A 17148-nucleotide genomic window follows, 5' to 3' on the forward strand; every position below is an offset into this window, starting at 1 on the left:
TAAATTCAAAATTGTATGTGTAGTTTTGTGTGTATGTATGTGTATGTGTGTGTGTTTTAGGAAGGACAATAGGTTGTATTAGAAATTAAGAACCAGTGATCTCCATTATCTGTGCTCTTCTGATTCTTGCCTTCCTTCTAGTTTGACTCACTGCCTTGCTTCAAACTCAGGCTTCAGGGTGTGCCCATAGAAGTGCAAGCTTGCTCTGACCAATTTGGACAGCCCTTGGCTATGGTTATCCATCATCCCCTGGGCACTTTCCTGGTCTCATCCTCCTGAATCTTCTCTCTTCTTGCTATAGCTTTTGTTCTTGGTCCCCACGTCGATATGCAAATTCATGGTTCAACCATACACACTAATCTTTGACCCAGTTCTTATGATCCTACTCATTGTAAACACTTTTCTCTCACTGATTTTAAGTACATTATCCTAAACAGATTTCATTCACTCACCACTCAATCCTATTGAAGATTTTTTTTAAAGATACACATTTAATAAGAATTTTAAGTATTTTGATACACTATGCTAGCTGGCCTGTTGAATTAGTCAGGAAAAGGACTTTTCACTAAATGTTGGTGGTTTAAATACAACACAAACCAGTCATGACAGGGGTTTGTATTAGCTATCATGGTCCATAAATAAATGCTTGAAACCAGGCAACAGATAAGAAACAGTGGGCCCTCAGGTCTAACAGGTAACTATTGGGAAATGCCTAGTAGATTATAGCAGTAGAGTGAGCATTCAGATGACCTAGAAGTCCTACCTGTAGAGATGAACTATTTTGTGTAAAACTCAAGAGGAAGTTTACCTTTAAATTCAGTAAAAGATTATATATCCTCGTAGTCTGATTTCTGGTTTTCATATAATGCATAAATGATATTATACACTGCCACACCTAGTATCTTTCCCAAAGATAGCAGCCATATCATTAGCCAATTAAGGTTGAATAATCTAATTGATATATAATATAGATTACATATATTTATAAATTTAACCATTTTCTTATTATTTTAAATAATGTCCCTGGATGTTTTAAGCAGAATTCTCAGACTCCCAAGATTCCTGTCCCCTAGTTATTCAATCAAATGCTAATCTCAATACTGTTCTAAAGGGATTTTTAAGATGTAAAGTCCCAAATCAATTTACCTTTAGAGGCAGACGATATATATGTATATCTGACCTAATCACACAAGCCCTGTAAAAGCAGCATTTTCTCTGGCTGGTAGTAGAGGGTGAAGTCCCAGAGATGTGAGCATGAAAAAGAATTTGATGCATTACCGCCAGCTTTGCAGATGGAGGGGTTGCCTGCAAGGACCAGAGAGCATCTTCTAAGAGTGAAGAGAGATCCCCCAGCCAACAGCCAGCAAAGAAATGGCAACCTGAGTCTCATAGCTGAAAGGAATTGAATTCTGCCAACATCCTAAATGAGTTTGGAAGTAGATTCTTCCCCAGAGCCTCTAGATTAGAGTTCCTCCTCTCCCATAGACCAATGCCTTAATTTCTGCTTTATGAGATATCAAGCAGAGAACCCACAGGATCCCCTGCCATATTTCTGGTACCCAACTCTGCTAATAAATGGGTGTCATTTAAGCCACTAACTTTGTGGTAATTTGTTACACTGCAGGAGACAACTAATATACTATCCTTCTGGGAACTTACATGCCATGCTTCTTCTGTATCTAATATTTTCATGCAGCTTTGTAGAAAGACTCAAAATCTGACTCACGAGGAGAAAGGCAAGGCCACCGGGTGACCATCAGGAGAGGTCTGTTGGCCATTCTAAAGATCATTGGTCGAGTTACAATGAGCTGTTATAGGAAAATGACTCACTTGGCTTCAATAACAAGCCTAAGTAGAAGAATCAGCAGAACCAGCTAACCAAAACGACTCTAACAATCATTTTCTAGACTGGGATGCATATTAGGAAGTTTTAGCAGAGGTGTCTGATGAGATTAAATGCTTAATTTTAGAGCAAACAATTTTCTAATAAAAACAAGTGATTGTAAAAACAAAGAGGCAGAACTCCTTTGGATGATTCCATGGACACATGCAAGTAAATTCATACCTAGAGGCATGTAAAAGTAGGTTTTAACACTGTCACCCAGCACATTTCAACATTGCTCAACCGTGTTTACCTTTCCCCAACTTTCTGCCTTTCTCTCAACAGAATACATATAATTGGGGGACAAGGAAATTGGTGGTCTCCAGGGACCACATGAAAGTACATTAATCAGAATTCCCCTGGAAAAGCAGTACAGAGCTGCTTCCACTCACAGTTTGGAAATAGCTCAGCATGATTCTCCAATTAAAAATTAATCAAGTGAATAAGACCCTGCAATACAAAACAGCACAAGAAAATTAAAAATCTCCCCAGGGGAAAGCCTACAAGTCATAAAAAATTAAAACATAAAACTGTGAATATTTACAAATATCATTTACAAACTTAAGGTTGTTGGTGACTCATGCCCATGGCAAGATCACAGGCCCTCAGGGAGCTTGAAAACCTTTTGGGGTCAAGCAAAGCTTCTCCTGCGTAAGTACACACCAGAACCACCACACAGAGGATGATGGGGGCAGTTAATAAAACACAGACTCTCAGTACCCACCCCCAGAGGTGGTGACTCAGAAAGTCTGGGATGCAGATGGTCCAGCTTGGGTAAATGTGACAAGTAATCTGAAGGGATTCTGGTGGGCATCTAATCTGAGAAGCACTCTAGTAGTTGCCAGTGTCCTCACAATGGTCTAACAAGTCTGGGGCCCTCCCAGGGCAGCATGCTGTCTGTTTGTTACTCTGCTGCTTATTCAGGAAGTGAACTTGTATTTGTGAATTACTCAGACACTTTCCAGTCTTCTTTCCCAGTTACAAATGAGATCCATCCTAAGCAGAACTAACTTTAGGATAAACATTGGTGAACAAAAGTTTCCCATTGCTATTTCCTTCATTCATTTACTTCAACAGATAATGAGAAGTTATTATATGCCAGGCACTGTCCTGGAGATTCCATGACAAATAAGTAAGAAATAGCCCCTGCTCTCAGCCTAATGAGAGCCTAATGTCATTAATAATCAAATAGAATGCAATATGATGAATGGCAGGATAGGAAAAATAAAAGAAGCAAAGAAAGTGTCGTTGGCAGGGTGAACATCACACGCAAAACCTAGAGTTTAAAAGGAAGTTTAGTATGGTGGAATAGAGCCTATCTGTCTGTGGGTAGATGTCTGGGCATGTGGACATGCACAATGGGTGTTAGAGGGAATAGTGAAAGATGAGATTGGAGAGAAAGTGGGGGCCAAATTATGCCTCCTTATAAGTAATCTCATCTTGGTAAAACGTGTTGGTAAACTTGCTGAGTCATTATCCAACAGATCTATTCACATTAAGACTAAAGATACTAAGACTGGATAGTATTACAAGGGGTGTTTTAAAGACACTCAAGTCTTCTAACAGCTCAAGACTTCCTGATAGAGTAGTTCCTGTGTAAATTCAGAAAGATATAGGACATTTTTTCCTTTTCCCATTTGCCTGACAGTTTTCAGGAGACATTGTTGCAGAAGATAATTCATCTATAAAGACAACTATTGTGTGCTTAGCATACTGCCAATATTGTCATGCTTCTAATTCACAGTATTCATGGGCTTCAGAAGTCACAGCCCAACTGTCCACCCAAGGAAACAATCCCTTCTAAGTTTTACATATTCTTGGGTGGGGTTGGGGGAGCACCAAATGGAACCTCAATTTCCCTCACGTGGCTTGTTCCAAATTTAGGAAGCCATCTCATCTAGTTCAAAATAATGCTCTTCTGGACTGGAATGGAGACTTGGGCTATAGTTCTAGAAATACATAATTTGGAATGGGAAAAATGTAGGGGAGATCATCCAATGTGTATAAATAGAAGAAAAAGTGTGAGAGTAAATGAAACATTTGATATGGCAAGAAGGAAGTAATTGGTGTCATTCAAGAGAGGGAGTGATGTTAATATCTAGACCAATAAAAGAGAAGACCCCAAGTGAACTGAGGTAGGCAAGAAATCAAGCTTAGCCCTTAAGCTGGAAATATGTCACTTGCTTTTCCAGAACAAATTTACTTTCCAAACTTCTCTTCCTTGCTCTCTATTCTGGTAACTGGCTTACATGAATTGCATCAATGGGCTGTATTATCTTCTTCTGGCTTCCAGTTGGTTTCAGCCAATGGAAGGCACTAGTAGAACATCCAAGTGAGGGAGAGGAGAGTGAGATGAGGTATTTATTTGTTTGGCCATGGTTTAACTCTTTCCCTCTGCTAAAGGCCTCAACAGCTGTCAGACAGACTCTCCTATAGCTACTTTCTCTCTCTGGGGTTCTGGTAATTGCTCTCTTGTCTTGCTGTTTTAGGCCTAGGCTGATAGTGGTTCCCTACTATTGCTAGCCCAGTAGTGCTTCCTTCCTGCTGGTTCATTCCTTGCTGAAGTCCTTCATTCCTTTGACCTTGCCTACAACTTTGTAAATAGTCCTTTCATTCATCTCTTCTCCATTACTCTTTTAAGTGAGCCATTTATTTCCTGTCTGAATCCTGCCTGATACAACCCGCCATAGACTCCATGCTTCTTATGTTGACAATAGAGAGCCTGACTTTCGGAGGTGATTAAAATAATAACTACTGTTATTAACAGTTACATAGAAATTATAGTTCACATGTGTTCTTTTCTCATTCTTTATCCATGACTATTAAAACTAAGACCTCACCCACTCTAATGGAATAATAATATATAAAATGAATGTACATGTGGATATTTTCTACCAAGTCTAATATTCTTAAGAATTCAAGAGCCCAGGGACACCTGGGCTGGCTCAGTTGAAAGAGCAAGAGGCTCTTGATTTTGAGGTCACAAGTTCAAGCCCCATGTTGGGTGTAGAGATTACTTTAAAATAAATAAATAAGGGATACCTGGGTGGCTCAGTCATTAGGTGTCTGTCTTTGGCTCAGGTCATGATCCCAGGGTCCTGGGATCGAGCCCCGCATCAGGCTCCCTCCTCTGCGGGAAGCCTGCTTCTCCCTCTCCCACTCCCCCTGCTTGTGTTCCCTCTCTCGTTGTGTCCCTCTGTCAAATAAATAAATAAAATCTTTTTTTAAAAAATTTAAAAAATAAAATTAAATAAATAAAATTTTTAAAAAATTCAAGAACCCAAGTGTTATATAGTCTTTTAAAGTTGAATGAATTAGTCTCATTATATAAGTTGGCTCTGTTTCCTTCATTTGGGCTCCAGGTTCTTCAAATTAGCCAAGACTCATTTTTCAAGGTTTCAATCCTATTAGAAAATTTTTAATCAGAAAGGCAGGATTATGAATCAGAAATTAATCATGAGCTGGTAGATATCTAAGACCATATTTTATAATAATAATCAAATCAATTAAGAATAGAAGTCTGCCAAACCAGCTTTTTGGTGTCATATAGATTAGATTCATGATGATAGTAACTGTTTTCCTTCTTCTCAACCACTCAGTTCTTCTTTATATGGACACAACCCAAATCTCTTTACTATGTCAGTAAACAAAACATGCAGAATAATACTTTTTTTTAAACAGTTAAATTTTGTCATTCTAAACAGAGGAGAGCAAAGAGAAAGTATCTCTATAATAAAGTTGATAACCAATTTCATAGGATACTCAGTTCCCAAAATAAGTAACTCCATGATGACTATATACAAAATAGAGTTCAGAAATACATGAATAATATTTAAGCAGATACTTTGTGCCATTATGGTGAGGACACTGTAGTTGAAGAAAGATTCTTATAGTAAGATCCAGGGAGTGTGGTGGTCTTCCCTCTAACGTAAGAGAAGGTAGACTGGACAGTTAGAATTCAACTTAGATTACTTCTATCAAAGTTGGGTCCCCTCTACACACACACACACACACACACATTCATTTTATACCCAGAGAGCCAAAAGGCTTAAATCACTGAATATCAAAAAATTAGATTTGCAAAATCAGTATCTCCTTCTGATCTATGTGCATCAAAAATAAAATAATTGCCTCCCCCCAAGTTGCACACAATAAAGACACTATCTCCTTTCATCACCGGAAGGTATATATTCCAGATGTTAAAGAATGAAATTTGTGACCTGAAGATACCGCTTAGCATAAATAGAATCTCAATTTCCCATTGAGTAGCTTACCCTAGATTTAGCAAGCCAACCTCACAAGTTCAAGATAAGGCTTTTTTTAAAAAAAAAGATTTTATTTATTTATTTGAGAGAGAGAGTGAGAGAGAGCATGAGAGGGGAGAGGGTCAGAGGGAGAAGCAGATGCCCCCCTGAGCTGGGTGCCTGATGTGGGACTCCATCCTGGGACTCTGGGATCATGACCTGAGCTGTCACTGACCATGGCAGTTGCTCAACCAACTGAACCACCCAGGTGCCCCAATAAGATTTTTCTAACCAAGTTTGAGATAAAGCTTCTCTAGAATGGAATGAATATTTAAGCTATAGTTTGAGAAAGAAATAATTTGAGGGTAGAGTGAAGAGATGAAGGAGACCGTCCAATATATAAATACAATGCGTACAATAGAAAGAAGAGAAAGCATGAGAGTAAAAGAAACATTATTTTTCAATAAGGAAGTACTTAGTGACATTCAAGTGCAACTTGGCAGGGGGACATGTGTTTACCAAACTATCACAGTGAGTGGACAGAAAGGAAATGAAGATAGTGATCAAGCCCACAGAAAGAAGAAGTAAGTGGGTGAAAAGAAGAAAAACAATCACTGTGGTGACTGATTTATCTACAGGACACTATAAGCTGATTTGGCAGAATTTTATTCTTAATTGATTCAATTATCATAATAAAATATGGTCTTTGACATCTACTTACTCCTGATTAGCTCATGATGAATTTCCAGTCATTCAGAAAGTTTGTTTACTTATGAAAAGGAAGGACCTCTATCTTGTGCTACTCTGCACCCCTAGAATCTAGAAGCTAATGCCTGGCAAATGGAGGTCCAGACCTCGTGCCTCAAGTTAATCACTAGTTCAACCAGTGATCAAAAGGGCTTAAGACCGACGGAAGGTTTTTCATGTTAAAAGAGAGCTGTGTATTTTTGAGAGCAAAAAGGATAAAGCCAATAGATGGAAGAAATTCACTACGTTAAAAGAAAGACCTGGATAAAAAGACATAGGAGAAAGTTCCCAGGGGCAATGGCCAAAAAGGGTATAAGAGCCTTCGTAGAACCTCTCCCCACTGTTTCTAGGAATTGTTTCCATGCCTCCCTCTCCTCATTCCCATTGATCTTCCTTTCCCCTCAACTTCCCAGGGCTTCCTTTTCATTTCTCCTTCACATTTCCCCTTTCCCTCACCTCAACTTCTCTCTCTCATCTAGCCACAGTATAGAAGTGAAATAAAAATAATAATGTTAACTGTCGTAAAATTATATTAAGTCCTTAAGGTAAAAGCAGCTGAATTAAATTTTTTAAGAAAAGAATTTGGTTTTTGGCAGAGAAGGGTGTCGTTTGTGGCAGAAAGCATTATGATATAATCATAGTTGGCAACATGGGCTCCAGAGGTAGGCAGACCTGCGCTGCAATCACAGAGCCCCCGTTTACTGGCTGTGGGACTTGGCATGTTTCCTCATCTATGAGGTGGTGCTATTACCTTCCGCTGTGGAGAGGCTTGAAGTTTTAAATGAGGGAATGGTAGAATTTGAACCTAGTACCCAGCACAGAGTAAACACCCAATAACGGTAGCCACTGCCATTATGAGCTACTTGATGCGTCCTAAACTCCCTGGACAGATGAATTAAACCAAGAAGATATTCATCTAAACATTTAACTTTTTACAGCCTCAGTTTGTTAAACTTACCATTAGCATTATTCTCATTATGCTCATTTAAGGTTAAAAAAAAGAAGGAGGAGGAGGAAAGAAAGGAATGGAATCAAATCCACTCTGTTGCTAATTCAAGGCACAGACTTAACTAGTGATTGCAGCCAACTGCCCCACGACATAGCAGTGCTGGAAAAGCAAAAGGTGCACGTACAGAATTGACAGTTTGAGAGACAAATAAGCACATCAATTTTAATTTAACTTCCCAAGTATGCAAGCTGTCACTCAAGATCATTGTTAGGCCAATGATCTGGCATTAAATATTGTTATGATTTCTGACATCAAATCCATAGTAGAACACAGTTTTAGAGTGACAGTTCAGTGGAAAATTCCCAGTGCTTTCCCTCTGCAATCTGGGCTGGTGAGGTTTAATTAAACAGCCAAATTACAAGGTGCCTCAGAAGATTCTGTAACAAAATTGCTGGCTGGCTTTTAGTGATAATGGTACTTGCAGACCACCGCTTACGGTCACGTGAGCTTCCTTGAATGTGAAAGGACTGTTCATGGATTCAGTCACAGAAGCCAAGACTTTTTTATCGTCATTTCTGCTGCTTTTACTGACAATGGAAGAAGGAGATTTAAAGTTTCAGTTGTTCTCTTAAATAGGCTCGATCATGGAAAAGCACGCAGGGGGAAGGACCCATACTTTAAAGGCACGCATTTGAAAATCTACTGAAGGCTACATAATGCATACGCGTAAGGACTTTGAGTTCTATTCCTAACACTAAAGAAAAATACAGTTTGGTCTGGGCTTGGGCAAGTCATTTTTGAGCCCTCCTGCCCCTGGTTGCCAGCTCGGTCCCAGCTGCTTGTCGAGTGAGAGAGGCCCACCAGTCCTTCCCTTCTGCTGATGACTGAGGATGCAAATGGGACACCAAGCTTCCTGCGTCAGGAGCAGATTGCTCCCCAGGGAGTGCTCTGGAGTCTCAGAGCTAGAAAAGCCTATCTGAGGATGCTGTCCCTCCTTTCAACCTAATAACATTAGCTCACCACCTTCTAATTCATACGTATTCTTCAGAGCCTTTCTTTATTCTCTTTCGCACAACTCTTTTCAAGTCTTTTGAGGCTTCAGTCTACGTTTTCAAACTAGTATCAGTCCCCTCTTGTCGCCTAATCTGTTCAGACTGGCTGCCTAGACATCAGCCACATAATCCAGCTCTGCCCTGCCTTTCTCTGGTCAGAGTCAGCATCTTACTACAGCTCTGAAACTGTATGTATTTATAGACCATAGGAATAAGCAATCTCTGGTTCAGGTCAGAGTGTGAAACAAATCACCAAAAGCAGCCTTCTCTGTATTACAGTAAATGGATTTAATGGAACTCCTTTGAAAACATGATATCTGAAAATTTCTTCTCCCACTATTACTCCTTAGGAATGCCTAAGGTGGCATTAGATCATTCTATTGACTCTTTATTGGGACCTCCTCTCTTTCAAATCTTTAGAATTAAAATGTGAAAAAAATGTATCAACGGAATATATTATCACATTTCTTGTTTAAAAAATTTATAATCACGACAGTGAGAATTGTCACAGTGGTCTATAAAGAGAAAACTTTGTCCAAGAATCTTGCCTTCTAGTACCAAATCTTTTACCCAATATTCTAGGAGGAGTCACTCAATTATTCAAGCAATACCTGTGAAATGATCTTTGACTGACAATGAACATTAAGTTACTATAAAACATTTACCCCTTAGCAAAATAGCTGCACATTTAGAGCCTCATTGCCAAACCTCACTCCTATTTCATTTTCTCCCATAATCATGAACACATCACAGAGACAGCTCTGGAGCTGTACTGCCTAGGTTTAAAATCCTCAACTATCATTAACTGTGTGACTACGGGTAAGTTTCTTAACCTCTTTGAGCCTCAGATTCCTTATCAGTAAAATAAGGATGGATAATAAAAGCACTTAGTGAATAGAGCTCTCGTGAAGATCCAACAGTGAATATGTGTGTGATGTACTAGAACTCTGCCTAGCAGCAACTAAGCACTCTATCAGGGCTAGCCTGGAACTCTAGGATATCAGTACCACAAGGGTAGGAACTTGATCTCAGTCCTCAGACAGTGCCCAGCATGGAATACATGCTCAATAAATATTTACTAAATGAATGAACCAGAACATTCAAGTACAAAAACAGCAAAAGTAATTTTTATCGGGGTGCCTGGCTGACTCGGTCTATAGAGCATGCGGCCCTTTATCTCAGGACTTGTGAGTGCAAGTCCCAGGTTGGGTGTAGAGATGACTTAAAAATAAAATCTTTTTAAAAAATCATTTTTTATTATTTTTTCATCTGTTTACTTAATATTTATTAAACACCTATCATGGACATTTTCCAAATACATTTTTGTTAATGTAACCCATACAAAGACAGAAAGTAATGGGAATGTAGACTCTACCAACGTTGGATAAGACGGCAAGCTGTAAATTCTGCCTGCATCTATTAATTCTATAAGAAAACTTGGTCTTTAAGCAATTACCTGTGGTTCCAAGTTGCAGACTTAATTAGCCCGAATAAGAAAACATATATTTAAGATTTTCATTCCTAGTAAGTATAACCTAAATACATTTCCCCCTAGTCTTCCTTGAAATAAACTTGTAATAGATTATTTCCATCTTACAAGATTTTTTGGATATAAAATCTAGTTGGTACACCGTGATTTGCTTGACTGTTTGGTAGTTCTACATTCATATGTAAGTAAGTAAATGTTTGCTGATCATATACAGTTGAGCCAGAAAATGTATACCAATAGAAAAGCTCTTAATTCTATATATCAAGTTAATTTAAATATGCATCTTTAATCAACTTGAGCCACAGAAAATGACTCGTAATACAACCTCTCTCCAAAGTGTCAATGTTTTCTATTCATCAAAAATATGTCAGGGGCGCCTGGGTGGCTAAGTCATTAAGCATCTGCCTTCGGCTCAGGTCATGATCCCGGGATCATGGGATCGAGCCCCGCATCGGGCTCCCTGCTCAGTGGGAAGCTGCTTCTCCCTCTCCCACTCCCCCTGCTTGTGTTCCTGCTCTCACTATCTCTGTCAAATAAATAAATAAAATCTTTAAAAAAATGTCAATTATTTCTCATATTTTATCCACTCATTAAAGAAAATATTTGTTGAACACTCACAATGAGCCAGGCCCTCTGCTAGGTGTTGGGGATAAAACACAGATACGGTCCCTGCCATCCTGAGATTCACAATCTAGCTCAATTTATAGATGGTAGTTTCACATTTGGATTTTAAATTTTGTTATTTTAACTCCTAGCATTAATTTGATTTACTTTCTACTGTTGTAAGAATAGGAAAATGAAACCTGAATTAAAAACTTCAACTTCTCCAACTATCATTTAATCATTTCAATCATCTGAAATTACCACAAGTCAAAAGAAACTATTGGTTTCCACAACTCATAAGCCTGAATATCTATGTCAAAACAGTCTCTTGGGCGCCTGAGTGGCTCAGTTGGTTAAGCGACTGCCTTCGGCTCAGGTCATGATCCTGGAGTCCCGGGATCAAGTCCCGCATCGGGCTCCCTGCTCAGCGGGGAATCTGCTTCTCCCTCTGACCCTCCTCCCTCTCATGCTCTCTGTCTCTCATTCTCTCTCTCAAATAAATAAATAAAATCTTTAAAACAAAACAAAACAAAAAAAAACAGTCTCTTACAATAGGACTCCAAACTATTTTTATATTTATGGATCTTAAAGGAAGGAAAAACTTAAAATTGGATTACATGTAATAAATTCACACTACCCGGAAGGAGAGCAAGTCTGGGGTTCAGAGCACACAGACCTATAATTTCACTGCTGATTGGCAGGGGAGTGAAACAGGGCTGTGGGACTGAAGAAATGTTCATGAGTTCTTTAGTAAATAATTAATTGTTTGTCATTTACATATTCATTGGTACTATTCAAATACTATAAACATGGTTTATAAATAGGCTTTTGAAAATAGCTTATTGGACTAAGGGACTTCATTGAAATAAGCTACCCATTTTCTTTGTTTACATGATTAATATTCATATCAAACACATTTTCTTAAATGCAGAGTTATCCCCCTACTCCATTCTGCAGGTCAGAATTATCACCATCCAATGAAGTCTGTTAATGAGGTGTTTGTTTTTGTGTAGAGTACTATTCAAACCATGACTGTACATCCCAAGTAGTTTATAGGGACTTTTTTATTACACAGTCAAGTATATTCACAGGGACAACATGCCCTTGTCTACCATTTCTCTTTGTTTATTTACTCACAGATTTATGACGTGCAATCCACTGTAAAAACTCTCTTAGTAATGATGGGAAATTACTCCTCTGTATAGTATTTCTCACTACATTTTAACAAGAGTTCACAGAGAAGTCAATTATGTAAGCTAAAGATTAAGGTTGTGTCCAAGTGATGACAAAAAAAAAACTTCATAAATCCAGTCTAATTTCATTTAATGAAAAAAAGAAACTTGCCCAATATTTGATTGATCATGTAGACTAGTGATTGGAAATCCTTTGGGGTCAAAGACCACTTTGAGAATTTAATGAAAGTTATGGATTCTCTCTCCACAAAAACTGGGCCAGGGAAGAACTTATGATGGGGGCAGAAACATGATTTTTCACTTTTCAACCAGTCGATGTGCATCATTAGATAGTCTCTAAATGCCAAGGCCTTCTTTTCTGAGCTCTAAATGTTTCTACCAGCATATTTATTAAACAAGTTTTACCTGACCCACAAGTTCCTAATTATAACTTGAAATTAAGTGCATGCCCCAGAGGCTTGCTTTACTCCTATTCTTACCTAAAAGCCTTCACAATTTTAATGCTTAGAATAGCAAAGCGCCCGAGTTATCTCATCACAAAGATAAGTGTTTTTAGACCCTCTTGGCCCTCTCAGGGTGGAGACCTCATATTAGTGATTCTATCCCTCCCCTTTCAGAAGTCTGAAGCTCTTCCATGGTCATTGCTTCTCCCCACTCCAGGGGCACATCCTTAGATGTGACCCAGCACTCCTCCCACCTTCCCTTCCACATCCTCCTCTTGAATTTTCTAAAATTCCTAAGCAGTGAACACTGTACCTTCAATATCTTCTCTGAACATACCCATCTACTCTTTGCCTTAAATGAAACCAGGCTGTCATCTAAGGGCATTGCTTCCCTGGAAATCTTCTCAAGTAGAGGCTGTTCTTCTCTCACGGGTCCACATTAAAGAGTTAGAAGGTAGATTGTCCTCCATGCTTTCCACCGCAACCTCAAATCATTTCCCCCTTCCTCCTATTGCTTTGAAGCTCATGCCAGCCAGCTATACTCACCACTCTACCTGCTCAATGCTATCATCTTAACTCCAAGTTGTTCCCCTCTGTTTTTGACAAGATTCAATCCTGGATCCTAGATGAGAGTCTTTTTTTTTTTTTTTAAGATTTTATTTATTTATTTGAGAGAGAGAGAATGAGAGACAGAGAGCATGAGAGGGAGGAGGGTCAGAGGGAGAAGCAGACCCCCTGCTGAGCGGGGAGCCCGATGTGGGACTCGATCCCGGAACTCCAGGATCATGACCTGAGCCGAAGGCAGTCGTTTAACCAACTGAGCCACCCAGGCGCCCCGTGAGAGTCTTTTTTTATCACCCCTACTTTTGTCATCATTCTTAGTGATGATAACATCCACCAGGGTGACCCATCATACAACTCTGTGTCTCAATTAATTTCTTAACTGCCTCTACTACAGGGACTTTTTCTTCCATACCACCGTTCCCATAACCATATTGTGGGAATTATCTCTTCCATAATCTCAGTTTCAAACATCCTATTTCTGGCCACTACCTTTTTCTCGTTGAGCTTACTTATTCTATTAACAAGCTCTTCCACTGCTACAATTTTTAATTGTGACCTTTTATCTTTTGCTGAAATACCCATCTCCTATCTTCAATTACCTTTTATCCAACCTTAGATGCTATGGTCCATTAGCACTATCAATCCCTTGACACACTCTCCTTCAAGTGTACTATCCTAACAAAACCCCAGTTGAACATGAATATCCACTTTTCCTGTGCCTTGAATGATGTTAGAGAAAATCATCAAATACAAATCTTAAATGGGTATATAACACTTCCTGGAATGCTACTATGTTTTCCTGGGAAGCTCACTTTCCCACTCTCTAAGACAATTACTTCAAACTTCCTCCTCTCACCAAAACCTTCTATATACCCATTTCCTTTTCACTCTCTGCTGATGATCCTGACTTCTACTTTCTAAAAATAGACATCATTAGGTAGGAACTCCCGCACATCCTCCCTTCCATATATAAACCCTACCTGTGTCAATACCTGTTTCTCCATCTTTCCTCCCATTACAATGGAAAATGTATCATTCTGCTCTGCAGAGGCTAATCTTTCCATTGGGCTCTGGATCCCATCATATCATTCTTGCAAGTTAGGCAGTTTGCCTCTTACAGATCACACAGACTGGTGAGGATACCTGCAGGCTCATGGATTCCAAATGCTAAAAGAAGGACTGCTCTGTCTAAACTATCATCTAATCCAAACCCTACTGTACTGCCCTGCAGTACCCTGTCTGGATCTAGTGATAGAACTACCCCAAGACACAATCCGTATGTACCAGCCATTCAGCAAACCTGGAATCCTTGTTTCTCCTCCTCAGGCTAGGTACCCATTTTGTATAGGAATTGAAAAAGAAGCTCAGTATCTCCTATGACATGGGGACTGAGGCACCAAGCTTTCCTCCTTGGAAGGGCACATAAAGATTTTGACCAACCTTTACAATACCCTATTTTCATTTTATAAGAAGACAATCTGTCCACATCCTTTCTAAATTTTTCTGGTATTTGTTAGAATCAAGAATTTTTTTAAAAAAGAATCGTAGAGCCAATGAGGAGATTAGAAATTATTCATTCATTCCCATTTTAAAGGCTCAGCAAAGTAGAGTTGACTAGGCTAAAGTCACACATTAGATAGTGAGCACTGTATCAGAATCATGTTCTCTAAGAAAGAAACTATTTCCACTGTGCTACTTACAACTGTGGGATCCATGGAGTAATAATGCCCTAAAAGTACTGTTTTGTGAGCATTTGACTAAAAGACTATGGTATAGATTTATGGATTCACCTAATGGGTTTCATGTGAATACTCAAAAGATATCCACAATAACAGACTAGAAACAACTCAACAGTGTGTAAAAGTAACAATCCAGGAGAGTGGACCAACTTTGTGTATTATTTTTTCTGAACAGCAATCTCTATCATGGCCAGACTGTGAAAGAATACCCAATTCTAAAGAACTGTGGCCTTAGGAGCTGCCTTTAGACAGTTGGAAATATCTGGAGATGGTCCGCTTCAGTCTCCTGTTTGTTTTTATGAAAACACAGGGAATTTTTTAAATTAACTTTATCTTAAAAATAATAAATATAAATTAAATTAATTTCATCTTATAGTTCATCAGTCACCAATTAAACATACACCGAGCACTTGCTATTGTCAGAAAGTGTGCTAGATGCTGGATTTACAGACACAGATGTTACAAAGTTCCTGCTCTCAAGGATTCAAGATCCTAAATAGAGGCCCTTGGAACACACTGGTGTAGTGCAACCCCCTTGGAGGGCTAGCACAAGTAATGTGTTCTGAATAACAAAGTGCTGAAGTTGGTGAAATAGTTACTTCAAAAAATTAGAATGGATTCAGTTGTCCTTATAATAAATTAGTACTCATTTACTGGCATCATAATGTGCATTCCTGAGTAGGAATAAAAGGGGTAGAGTTATGATTCACAAACTGCAGATAATCCACATCCTACCTTGTCTTTGCTGTGGCCCCTCATGTGGATAAATCCATGGGAATGTGTTAGCAAACAAAATTCGTCTTCATAGGTCAAAATAGAAAAAAAGTGTAGACCAGCTCTAGCCTGGAGGTCTAGTGGAAAAGAAGACATTCAGAGAGAAATGATTGCAGGGTAGTCTGTTAGGTGCAACCATATACAACTGACGTATGCATGGGAAGTTTTGGGCATGCAGAGAAAGAGAAAGGGTCAGAGAAAACTGCTGATAGGAGAGGGTGGTGTTAGGATTGGAGGAAAACATGCCAAGACATAGCTAACATGGGATAAGGCTTATCAGGAAAAGCAGAACCAGGAGCTGGGTTGGGACAGATCGGGCATGGCACAGGTTTAGAGTTCTTGATTCCATCAATCTCAGAATGAAGCAGAGTTGAGAATGTAAGCTATCTAGGTAAACTGGAGAGACTTGGCAAGGTTCACAGTCCAGTACAGAGGCTGCAATGTCCAGAGATACAAGCCCACCAGGGGCCAGGCAGTATGCACAGCATAGTCAAAAGTTTGGTGGTGTGGGTCAGAGTTCAAGATTCAGGTTCAGTATTTGGACAGATAATCTGGAAAGAGGCTCTCCAGCCATCACAGGGCATAGGACCACAAAGCAGTAGGGGCAGGATGTGAGTAAAACCAAGATAGGATTGTCTGTTCTCTGTCCTAAGCCCTGATTTCAGTATGTGGTAGGTAAGGGCTAGCCGGCGTGTGCAACTCCACTAAGTCAAGGAGGGAGGAGAAAAAGAACAGTGACATCCTTGCCACTGAAAAGCTCACAGCCTAAAAAGGGAGGAAGAAACATGCCAGCATACAAGCACCAGAGATGCTATGATGAAAAGTCCATACAAGGTGTAGAACCAGAGTACAAAAGAGGGAGTGGCCAATTCAGCCTGGGGAGTTTGAGTAAGGGTTTCAAAATGGAGGTGACCAATGAATAGACTTGGAATTGTTTGCCTGACAGATCTTGAAAGGAAGTCACCATGGGGAAAGACATTCCAAGCAAAGGAAGCAGCATGAGCAAGAGTTACCTGGACCCCTAGAGCAGTCTGGAATATCCAAGGACAGTATGTGGATGAAACATCGAGTCAGGAATAATTACATAGTTTGTGGAGCCAGTGATGAAGCCAGAACTGTAGAAAGTGCAGAATGGGGTGAAATTTGCTTGGGCTTTATTGTGTAGAACAGTAAAGGGTTTTGGTTTTTTTTTTAATTTTTGTTTTAACAGCTTTATTGATATATAATTCAAATTCAGTATGATTCACCCATTTGAAGTGTACAGTTCATTGGTTTTAGTATATTATAGGTATTTGCAACTATCATCCCAATTTTAGAACATTTTCATCACCTCAGAAATTCTATACTCTGTAGCCATCAACCCCCATAACCCTATGTCCTCCAAAAGCCCTAAGCAATTGTTAGTCTACTTTCTTTCTCTATACATTTGCCTATTCTGGAAACTTTACAGGAAATGGAATCATATCATA

This window comes from Mirounga angustirostris, unplaced genomic scaffold (assembly GCF_029215605.1).
Source record: "Mirounga angustirostris isolate CCGP_5_RB_7025 unplaced genomic scaffold, mMirAng1.0.hap1 SCAF_12, whole genome shotgun sequence".
Classification (NCBI taxonomy): Eukaryota; Metazoa; Chordata; class Mammalia; order Carnivora; family Phocidae; genus Mirounga; species Mirounga angustirostris.